General features: G+C 33.6%; 1 pseudogene; it reads left to right on the forward strand.

Annotated features, from left to right (window-relative positions):
- The first annotated feature begins 2,277 nt into the window (after positions 1–2,277).
- LOC148550712 (large ribosomal subunit protein uL4z-like) lies at positions 2,278–4,292 on the forward strand (annotated as a pseudogene).
- The last annotated feature ends 6,303 nt before the right edge of the window (positions 4,293–10,595 follow it).

A 10,595-nucleotide genomic window follows, 5' to 3' on the forward strand; every position in this document is an offset into this window, starting at 1 on the left:
AAAATTGCTCCTTTTAATAGTGTCAATTTGAACCCTCTCCTAATATATTGAAACTGACTTCATAAATTGGCAATAATATCTTATATTTATTTATTTAAAACAATTTTTTTAAATAATAATATTTTTTGTCTAATATAATGTCCTCCAAAATTTCTCACTTAAACATATATCATAATTGATAGTGAGAAAATATTGTAATTTATAATACCAAAAACGCTATATATGTGTTATTATCACCACTTCTTTATTATTTTATTATTATTATTTATTTATTTATTTATTTTATTGACTAAACAAAAAGAATTAGTCCAACATGGATTATAGCATAAAGGGTAAATTGAAAAGACAAAAATTCATAAGAAAAGAAGAAGACACTTTACTAATGGAAAGAATTAACACTAAGAACTTTTTTCTTTTTCTTTAACCTAGCGTCTTTCTAACATCCATTTATATTTCATAGTTTTCCTTATTTTAACTATATTTGAATCATGTCTTTTGAATAGAACAGGAACAAGTGAGTTTAGAATGAAGCGGGAACCTCTATAAAGAGGTGGAGTTGGATTCAGATGGGTGGGTGTTAAACGCTGGAACATGGCGTTTGGCACCAAGAAGCACATAATTCGAAAAAATTGTTGCTACCATCCCGGTGTCTAGTGCCAACCTTAGCCATTTAACGCCAGGGGTGGAATTTTTGTGAATTTTACCTCTGGCACCCTGGCGTCTAGCGCTAGCATAGGGCGTTTAGCACCAGGGGTGTTTAAAAAAAAAGGGTGGAGCTAAATGCCAGTGATTCGGCGTTTAGCGCCGAGGGCATATACATGCGTGGGATGGACTCGGGAGGGGTGGCGCTAAACGCGGCCTGCAACCCGCGTTTAGCGCCGAGCACGCTGAAAACCCTCCTCGTTGTATTTGAATTCAAAAGGCACCTAACCCACTTGATTCTCTCCCTCTTCCTCGTTCCTCACACCCTCCTCCACCATCAAAGCACTCCACTTCCCCATAACGTCTCCCACCATCCAATCAAACACCCCACCCCAAGATTCTCTCTCACCAATCTCATCCCTCCCTCTTTCCCATGATTCCCTCCCATTCCCAACCCTCCCCTCCCCCACCAACCCCATCATCCCTTTCAACCTGTAACCCTCTCCCTCTCTTATTTTCTTTTTCTTTCTCCAACTCTTCCCTATAAATACCCCCACCTTTCCCATTCTCTTCCCACAACACCTACACTTCTCTTTCTTCTACTCCTTCATTCTTCTTTCTCTTTCTCTTTCCTTCCTTTCCCACAGCCATCCCCCACTCTTTTCCTTCTTATCTTTTAATTTTTCTCTTCTTCCATTCTCTCCACTACCCCCCACTTCCACCTTTATAAGGGTGGATATTGTTGTTTGTTTGAAAATTTTCGTAAGAAATAAGATTAAAGGCGAGTGAGATTCAGATTTTCAAGGTGTCAAATTAGGTGATTTTAAATGGATGAAAGTTATATGATGATTAAGGTAAGAATTGGGTATTGGTTGCAAAAGGAAAAGGTTTTGAGAAGGGTTATTTTAGGTGTTGTAGAAAAATGTGTTTTTGATAAATTTTGGTCAACTTCAACGGGTTATAATTTGGCACTTGGAACTTAAAATTGTGTGAAATTTGTGTTGAAATAAAATTGGGAATGTCTATTTTATTGTCATTAAAGAACGGAGTTAAAATTAATTTTGTACTAAAAGTTATGATCTTTTGAAAATTAGTGGTTAAGATTGAATCCTGCAGATTTTGCAGCAGGGGTAGTAGAACTGGGTTCTGTACGTACGCATCATTTGCGAACCCTCAAAGAATTGAGACAAATTTTGTGCGTACGCACCATTGTGCAGATTTTTTAAAAATGCTGGTTTTGAACTGTTAAGCCTTTTCGGCAAGTCTGTAACCCTTGTAACCTCCATATGGAGTCTAATAACTATCTTAAAGGCTTTGAATATGATGGGGGTAGATATAATGAATAATCATTTTCCGATAAAACTTGTTAACTGAGATATAAATATTGCAGGATGGTGGTTTGTCCCACCCATGGTGAGGTCGGTGACTTTGTCCCGCTCACGGATTGGTGATGTTGATTGTTTTAATATTGGAAGAGGTTATGATTGAGGATGATGATTATGTTATTGATGATATGATTAGTGATGATTATGATTATGTTTATAATTATGATGATGATTTTGGTTGATGAGGATTATGATGAATGATGGTATTGGCAAAAACGGAGGTTTCGTCCCGCTTGCGTAATTATGAGATATGACTATTGATTGGCAAGGATGCGAGTTTTGTCCCACTTGTGTAACTGATGAGACACTTGCACCTGGCAAGGATGGTGGTTTTATCTCGCTTACGCAGTATTGCAATGAGACACCTGCACTTGGCAAGGATGATGGTTTTGTCCCGCTTGTTCAGTGTTGCGATGTAGATGTGGGGATAGTGATTTTGTCCCATCCACATTCTTTCTGTTCGTAAGTGTGTCCGGACACACAATCCTCAGATTAGCTAGCCTCCAGTGAGAAGGTGACATGGCACTTTTCTCCTAAGACCGGATTGTGATAAGTCCAGGATGTTCCTCCTGGGGATGCACGACAGAGAGAGTATATCCGAGATAGTTATCGGATGTGTCGAGTCTAGCAGTATAACTGACACGTGAGCTCATGGCCAATAGGACAGACATGTATCATGTGCATTTGTTTGCAATTGTTTGGTGTGCATAATTTCTTGGTTTACCTAATTGATAATTTGTTTAACTGCTAATCGCACTACAAGAAAAAAGGCCACGCTTTTTTCTTGCCACGTTTTAAAAGCGTGGCCAAAAATGGTCAATAGCCACGCTTTTATGAGAGTGGCAGTTGATCAGAGATTTTGTTACGTTTTTTTTGCTACGCTTAAAAAGCGTGACAAAAAGAGTCTATGGCCACGCTTTTATGAAGGTGACAATTGATTCGAGATTTAGCCACGCTTTTTTTGTCACACTTCAAAAGAACCCCAGCACTCCGAAGAACATCGCCGGCGTTTGCAATGCCTCCGTTGGCGCTCCCTCTTCCGGCACTCCCACCATCCCTGGTCCCTCTGTCAGCACTCCCTCTTCTCGTTGGTGACTCCCTTTGGCAGTGATTCTGACTGTCCCTCGCAAACCCTCCGTCGAAGCTCCCTCCGCCGCCGCTCCCTTCCGTCGCAATGCCCCCGTCGGCGCTCTCTCTTCGGACACTCCCACCATCTACTTCTACATCCAACAGAGGCTTTTCTTGGTGAGTTCAGCTCCTTTATAGTTCTTTTTTTCCCTTTCCCTTAATTTTTTTGTGGAATTTGGTGGTCGAGATTGCTCGTTTAGGGAATGAGGAACCGCCGCTACATTTTCCCGCAAGGGACCTCTGATCGTGTATGGAACCGAAGGCGCGAAGGCCGTTAAGGCTTTCAAGAACATTCCCGACGTGGAGGTCGCAAATGTGGAGAGGCTGAACCTTCGGAAGCTCGCTCCCGGTGGCCACCTCGGCAGGTTGTGATTTGGACCAAGTCAGCATTCGAGAAACTCGATTCGATCTATGGAACCTTCCAGAAGGCATCAGAGAAGAAGAAGGGTTACATTCTTCCAAGGTCAAAGATGGTGAATGCTGACCTGGCTAGGATTATTAACTCTGATGAGGTTCAGTCTGTTGTGAGGCCCATTAAGAAGGAGATTAAGAGGGCCACTCTCAAGAATAACCCTCTCAAGAACTTGAATGTGATGCTGAGGTTGAATCCTTATGCTAGTTGCTAAGAGAATGGCCCTTCTCATTGAGGCACAGCGTGTTAAGACTAAGAAGGAGAAGCTCGACAAGAAGCACAGCACTATTTCCAAGGTATGATTCTCTGTCTTATTCTTCATTCATATCCATATTGCCATAGTGATAGTTTTGTTTTCAACTATTTAGGTGTAGGGTTTGATTGTATGATTAGTTGCACTGTACTTTAATGAGTTGGTAAGTTATTCTGTGTTCTTTAAATTTGTGTTGCATTGTTTTTTGAAACCTTGAATCGATATCTTGATGGTAGGATGTTTGATTGATAGGTTGATAATTTAAGAGTTGGCAATTGTTTAAACGGATACTTACTATGAATGTTTATTATTCCTCGGCAGGAGGATGCTTCTGCTATCAGAGCTGCTGGAAAGGCTTGGTACCAAGCCATGGTTTCTGACTCCGATTATGCCAAATTTGACAACTTCTCCAAGTGGTTGGGAGTTTCACAGTGAACTTCATTGACTCCTATTTAGATTTTTCTTTTGTTACTTTGCCTTTTTTTTGGATTAGATTTCTTTGCAGTTTTGATAAATAAGCTTGGAATTGGAAGATTTTAGTGAAATTCCCAATTTTATTTGTTTGTATTGTTATGTTATGGTATTCTAGATCTGTTTGAAATCCATCTTCAGGGTCCCTAGGAAGCTTCTACAAGCAAACCAGAAGGTGTACGTCCCTACTAAAGTGTCAGAAGGTAAAGATTTTCCCTCAACTAATTATTGTTACTTTGTTGCTGAATTGAATATCAGATTGGTAGGTAGATCCACTTAAATGACCCAAACAAATTCTCAGTTTGTTTTTATTGTTTTATTTTTGGAAGAATTTGTGTGCGTATTGATTGTATAGAGTTAGTGTAGTTTGTGTTTTTGAACAATTTAGTGTAGTTAGTGTACTTATTGCTTGTAAATTGCAGTGGCATTGTAGCTTGTAGGCATTAATTAAAATTGAAGGGAAGGGGTCCATAAAGGTTGAAGTTAAAAGGAAAACAGAACTGGGTCGTCATCGCGCTTCCAATCCCTCCTTCGGCGCTCCCTTCATCGACACTCCCTCCTTCTAGATGCTAATGACCCTCCGAAGACCTTGGCTACCATGCAGTTAATTGGTTCCATCTTTTCAAATGTGAGCTTTCAACTTTTAGATATATTGGATAAACAGCTTTTTATTACTACAAAGAATATTTAATCGGCCCACACTGTAATTGCAGTTGGCCTTATTGGATGATAAAATTGATGACTTGTCATTTATGCCGATGATACGTTTCTCTGAATGGCTCGATGAGTTATTATGCCATCTCTTTTCCTTACTTCTACACTTGGAACCCAGTAGTGTTATGTAAGTAAAGGTGCAATATGTTTCTTTATTTGGCAATGATATTGTTTAAATGTATTTTGTGTATGTTCCTTATATAATTGGATAAATGGTTTTGGTATATTAGAAATGAAGGTCTGCACTCTTCAGCAGCATCAGGGACTTTTCTGGTTGATGATGTTCCATACTACTCCTGTCTGCTTGAAATTCTACTTGGGAGGCTTACAGAATCACTTTATAAGCAGGTTCTTAAAAGTATTATAATACCTACTTTTTGTGGAGGAATATATTATTGGCTTACACTTAACTTTAGAAGTAGTTAGTCAACCCCAGAAGAAGCAGTTAGTCAACTCGTTGAGCCAATATTAGCATCTGTGATATCCTCCTTGAAAGGAACACCACACACTGGATTTGCAGGAGGAACCTTTTATGCTTCTTCAACCAAGGTATCCTTTTTTGTTTGAAGTGATTACTTCCTCTGCAATTTTGCTGCAGGATTTTTTTGAAATCTAAAACAGTGAGAATTCTCTTCTCAGAATAGATCCACAATTTCACCAGCTCTTGAGGCTGCAATCGACTATCAATTAAAAATATTATCAGTTGGCATCACTTTTGGCGGTGTGGCAATACTTCGTTATAAGGATCAATTTAAAGAAGCTATCTTCTTGGCTTTTGACTCACCATCTTGGAAGGTTTTATTCTCTCACAACCTTGTTGATAATGGTCTACTAGTACATATCTGACCTTGGTTATTCTTATTCTCAATGACAGGTTAATGGGGCTGTTGATCATCTTCTCCGGTCCCTTCTTGGAAGACAGGTTCATTATTATCCAATAGATCAGTACAGGTATGTATATAGCTGGTTGTATGAGTTTTGTTGTGTTTTATTAGGGTGTGTTTGCGAATTCTAGGGGAAAGGAAAGTGCATATTTGGTTTTCATTTCTGTTTCTATTTTCAGTTTTAATTTTCAATCTTCTCTATTTTTAGAATTTGTGAAGGAAAAAGTGAAAGCAGGAAATAAGATTTTAGGGCCTGTTTGGTTGCAATTTCAATTCTATTTTCATGTTCTGTTACATTTTCAGTGTTTTTTGTTTTTAGAATTTTATGAAGAAAAAAAATGAAAACATGAAATGGGTTTTATTATTTTCACAAACAGACCCTTATTGTTTTCACTATTTTTTATTCATTTTTCACAAATTTGGAAACCAAACAAAAAATATGAAAACAAAAAATAAAAACATAAACCAAACAGGTTTAGAGAAGTTGGGGAAGTGAAGGAAAGGCAGCAGGTGTTTAAACCTCCTTTTGTTCATGATTTTAATATAAATAAGGAGAAAAATGAACAATTTTATCATAAATATCTCTCAGTTTTTAAAATTGTGGAGTTTTTTGAAATATAATGAGAGATTTTAATGTTAAATAGTGGTTAGTAGTTTAGATTGTGCGTTTATTTGAGTAGATGTTCCACATTTATTAGTCTTCTTTCTATATATGTTAGCCTTCTCTCATGTAACAATACAATCAGCATACAATCTGTACACATCACATAGGAGGAATGTATTTTTTCTCTCATTTCCCGAGTTAAATCATGGATTTTAACAGAGTTGCTATTTTTACTCCTTGAGAGATGATGCTTTGCTGGTCACTCGACTTGATTGGATACTGGTGATTGTTATGGAAGTGGCTAAGAAGTGTATCTATTACTTTTTCCATTGTTATCTTGAATGTCATGTCTTGTGCAGGGGATGAGAAAGAGCACTTGAAAGTGACTCTGTTACGAATTGAGTCATCATTGCAAGGAATTTTTTCTTGCTTGCCTGATTTTGTCCCAAATTCAAGGAATGGGATGGCTGATGATTCAGATCATAAGTTTCTAATTGCTGGAGCAACAGGATGTACTGTTGGCAAAGATAAATATAACTAGTTTGTAAAAAATTAATTTTTTATATATATTTTTTGCACTGCTATATGTTTAATTTAAATAGAGCTTGTAATCATTTGCACTGTTATTCGAACTCGAGATTGATTTTGTATTTAAATATTAGTTTTTTAATGTATAAAACAATTATAGCAAAAAATCAAAAATTATGTTACTAATTACTGTTTGATTTATCTTGTAATAAAAATTGCATACTATATTTATAGGTTTGGTAATAAAAAAAACTGAAAATTTATATTGTGCAGCAATGAAGGTAAAGTCAAAAAAAGAATTTTTTTTAATTTGACAAGGCTATTGCCACGCTTTTAAAGCGTGGCCGTATCTCTCGCTATTGCCATGCTTTAAAAGCGTGGCCATATCTCACTATCGTCACGCTTTAAAAACGTAGCTATATCTCTCTATTGGCATGCTTCAAAAGCGTGGACATATTCACATATGGCCACGCTTTGAAGCGTGGCCATATCTCTCACATACGACCATGCTTTTAAGCGTGGCAATCTATAAAAAGCATGGCAATAGGTCACCAAAAGCGTAGCGATAGAGCAACCGCCACACTTGCAGACGTGACCCTTTCAAAAGCGTGGCGGTAGCTCAAAAAGCGTGGCAATAGAACTGTTTTCTTGTAGTGTCGTGCTACTTGTCATAATTGTTCTCCACTTGTGATTGCCTTGTATTGATTATTATTTGTGTTTGATCCCATTGAGTAGACTTGAGATTGAAATTGAAATTGAGATGAGGAGCCTTGAGAATTGACGAGACTAGTGACAGTCAAAGTACTCTTATCTTAGCAAATTAACTCTGTACAGATTAGTTAAGACCCTAGACTCGGATTCCTGTGAAGTTGGAGATCAGGATTGCCTAGAGGATTCTTATTTTCTTAGGTATTCTTTATTTAGAACTGTTATCCTATTGGAAACCTTCGAGTTCTCACCCATTGTTGTCATCTTGTTTTTCAGATACGGGACGTAATGCACCTCGGTGAGAGAGTGTGGAATTCAGGAGGTGAAGCAAAGAGGATTGCTTTTGGGATATTATTTTGACTTTAGACTTCTCTCCCTTTTGAAATCATATTGTACACGATTTTAACTTCCTCTTAAAGGCTTTTTATTGGAGAGATATGTTTATATTTTGTATTAGCTTTTTATTGGAGAGATATGTTTATATTTTGTATTAGCTCTAATGATGTATAATTCTAGCCGGCCTTTTTTTTTTCGCGAGTCGAGACTAGTGATTATTATGTATATATTTTGTTATATATTTCATTTTGAATTTTCGACAATTCTGCTTATGTCTACGAGGCTTAATCGCTTTAGTAATGTCCATATATGTTTAATGACTGACGATTTTTTTTTAAGTTTTTTTCACAGACTCCTAATTTTAATATTATCCTTCTAATTACATACGTAGTTCTAAGTCTAAGTATAATAATGTCTTGCTACCGTTAAATTACGACTTAAGTATAAAGTTTTATGTGGTAAGATGTTACAACACGCAGTGTTAGCATCACATGCTTACATCCATCATTAGCAGTAGAGAACTTTTCTTAATCTCTTGGTGCGATAATGTACTTGCTTATATCTTAGCTTTCTCTCAACTTGACGAAAGAATGAATGCCTTTATTTTATTTTATTTTTAAATTTTATTTCTAATCTTAATAATAGAAATAAAAAATTATTTGCTTGTTGGTTTACTTTTGGTTAAAGGTAAAAATGTGTTGAGCCCAACCGAGTCGAACTTTAACTTTTATGAGTTTATCTCATGTTATAAATACTAGTGTATGTTCCTGTGTCCTACGGGATAATACATAAAATTATATAAATTTTTTTATTAAAATTTAAATAAAAAATATACATAGTAATTATTATTATAAATATTTTATAACTTAAAAATATTAAAAATAATTAATATTATTTTAATCAATTTAAATTTATTAATGGTCATCTCATTTGTCCGCTTAAGCAAATATTTAGTTCGAATCTCGTCTTGTGTGTATCACAATCCATTAGTTAGCGACAGACCATTAATAAATAGAGCATCAATATATAGTGGATTAATTCTCGACTTGCCAAGTTAGGAAATTCATAAAAAAAATTGTATTTGTCTTTAAAATAGATTAATTTTTCATTAATAGAAATACTTATGAATTTTTGTCTTTGTTGAAATTTACTTGGGACAATTTTATTTATTACTATCCTATTCATTCTTGAAATCAAAACAATATGATCAACATTATTGTTACTTATTAAAATTTTACATTTTATGAAATAATTTTTAAATTTTCAAATTCATAAACTTATGTCATTACAAAAGTTATTAGATCGATTAATATATTTTGGTAATATGGTGTATCGAAACACCATCGTTAAGTATTAGTTAGTGTGAAAAGAAACCGATAACAACTTTTGTTATTCAATATATAATTTATTCTATTGAAAAATAAATTAATATTTTCTAAACTTGTAAATACATTTTCTTTTAATTTTTTACACCATTTTATTTGACAATATTTACCATTAAAAAATAGCAAATAACGATACTATCTTACAATATATATGATGTACAAAGTAATTTCTTATCTTAAAATTAATTTTGGTTAGTAAGATAAAATTTAAAATATTTTTCTTATTTTCTTACTCAAATTTAAATTTAAATTTAGAATTGATTAACAACTCATCATTTTTTTAATTTCAATAAAAAATAAATTGGTTAGATATAAAATATTTATCATTTAATAATTTCAATCATTTAAATTTTAATTACCAAAAATTGGATTAAAAATTAATTATAAATTTAATAATCGATAATATATATATATATATATATATATATATATATATATATATATATATATATATAATATCCAATATATTAATTATTTATTTTTTTACATAATTAATGTATAATCTATTGAGGATTGATTTATTATCCAAATTTTTTTATAAACTTTGTAATATGTGAAAATAGTAATCTTATTTTTTATTCTTATTTAAGAAATTCCTCATAATTTTTTAATTATGTAATTAACTTAATTAATAATCTTTATTATTATTTTTATACTAAAAAATATCGATGTATATTATTTACATATTTTTTCACTACTAATAAATAAATAAATATTTGCACTATTATACTTATTGTTTTAGATGATAATTTAAGTTATTTATTTTGTATGTTAAATTTATTAAATGTATGTTAAGATGAAAAATTAAAATTGTTCAATATATTATATAAATAGTCATTATAGAAAAGAAAAATAAAATTATATATCATATATAATAATCCTTGATATATATAATGTCATGTATATATTAAGATTCTCTATTTTAATTATGTGAGTGATTATTATTATTTTTACTTTTTCGTTACATTAGAAAATAATATTTAAAACTAAAAAAAAAATAATTAATTTTTTTAATTTGAATTAAAAAATGTCTTGCAAATATATCTAACTTTTACATATACTAAGTGTTATAATATTAAATAGTATAGTATTTGCTATAACAATTACTCAAAATATTAATTAAGATATATTTGGGCCTAGTAAGA

The sequence above is a fragment of the Arachis ipaensis genome, chromosome B7, assembly GCF_059453495.1.
Source record: "Arachis ipaensis isolate K30076 ecotype BB chromosome B7, ASM5945349v1, whole genome shotgun sequence".
In the NCBI taxonomy this organism is placed as follows: Eukaryota; Viridiplantae; Streptophyta; class Magnoliopsida; order Fabales; family Fabaceae; genus Arachis; species Arachis ipaensis.